Here is a 1,497-nt window from a genome sequence, read left to right on the forward strand (position 1 = left end):
TAATTTGTGCCTGAAGAGTAAAATTTAGAAAGAGTTTCTCTTTTTTCTTTACATGACCCGTTATCAAGAGGCCTCTTGCTCTTGCAAAAACAAAGCAAGATGTTAGTTTTTTTTATAATGAAAATTTATGCTGAAATGTCTGCTCGTGTTTCTGCTACAGAAAGGTTCACTAATATATGGTGAAATGTCAAAAGACATTCATTTACTGCCAGTAAATGTCAATCGCTGGAGGCTAGACAGTCATGCTAGCAGGATCAAAAAGTTTGTGGCCTTTTATAAAAACTGGTTGTCATGCAACAAAACTGTGGTTGGACAACCATTGTGGGAGCAGTATAAAGAATGAGTTCCTAGAAGCACCGAGTGGCCAGCTGTATAGAGTACACGATTATAAATTTATGCGACAAAGACACAAAACACTGACGATGACCACCGTCACTTTTCTGGCTTCTTTATCATCATTGTTCCATGTCTTTTCACCGAGCCATTTCATAATCATAAGCCCTTACCAACTAACCCAGCTATCACTGCAACTGTGCAAACTCATCAGTAGGGTACCACTTTCGAAATTCTCAACATCTTTACTCTGGCATCATTTTAATAATAGCCAGCCTGCCTCACTTGCCATATATTTTCATTATTTAGGCAGATCAGGCCATACTTGAATGAAGTTTTATTATTGTCATGATACTTGGTAATCATAAGCAATCTTCATACAATTATAGTTTACAGCTCATAAATGTGCCTTTGCAGCTTTTTTTTTTTAAATTTTGCATTTCATGTTCTTACTACTTAAATGTTCCCATTCACCAACATTATACGCTATTTTTCATTAAAAGCTCTGTTGTGTAAACTTTAGCAGCATAACACACACACAAAAACAAAATACACAAGACAGGCACTGTCCCATCTCTTTCTTTGTGCCTTTTTTCGATTGAGGCTGTTCCATCACACATATGGACGATTTACAACAGTAGCGTACCAACTCTTTCACGAGTGGGGGGGGGGGGCAAACCTACCTCACTCGTCAGCTAGGATATATATATATATATATATATATATATATATATATATACATGTACACACACACACTCGCACTTGAAAATGAATTTGCATACACAGAGGTGACCCGACAAGCATACTTAAATACCACAAAGTTCAATATGGCGCCCTCAGCCCAATTTGCGCGTCCAATATACGATGCTCATCTTGCTGTCACGCCTCTTTCCCTGATTATGCTTTGGTGGTTAATATCTATAGATACCACAGTAGTTTAATAAACTTATCATGGATGTTATTAGTCGGGATGATGTACCAAGCGTTAACGAGGTACATTCATGTTAAACGGCGCTATAGCTGCCACACACCAAAACATACATTCGACAAACCCTCCTTTATCAATGTACATTAAACATTTGATTACCCCTGTAAAGGCGCGTTTTATTCTCGTGTTATATGCAAATTCCTGTGACAAAGGGATGAACCATGTTTTTTCGAAGG

Source organism: Rhipicephalus microplus, chromosome 8, assembly GCF_043290135.1.
Source record: "Rhipicephalus microplus isolate Deutch F79 chromosome 8, USDA_Rmic, whole genome shotgun sequence".
Classification (NCBI taxonomy): domain Eukaryota; kingdom Metazoa; phylum Arthropoda; class Arachnida; order Ixodida; family Ixodidae; genus Rhipicephalus; species Rhipicephalus microplus.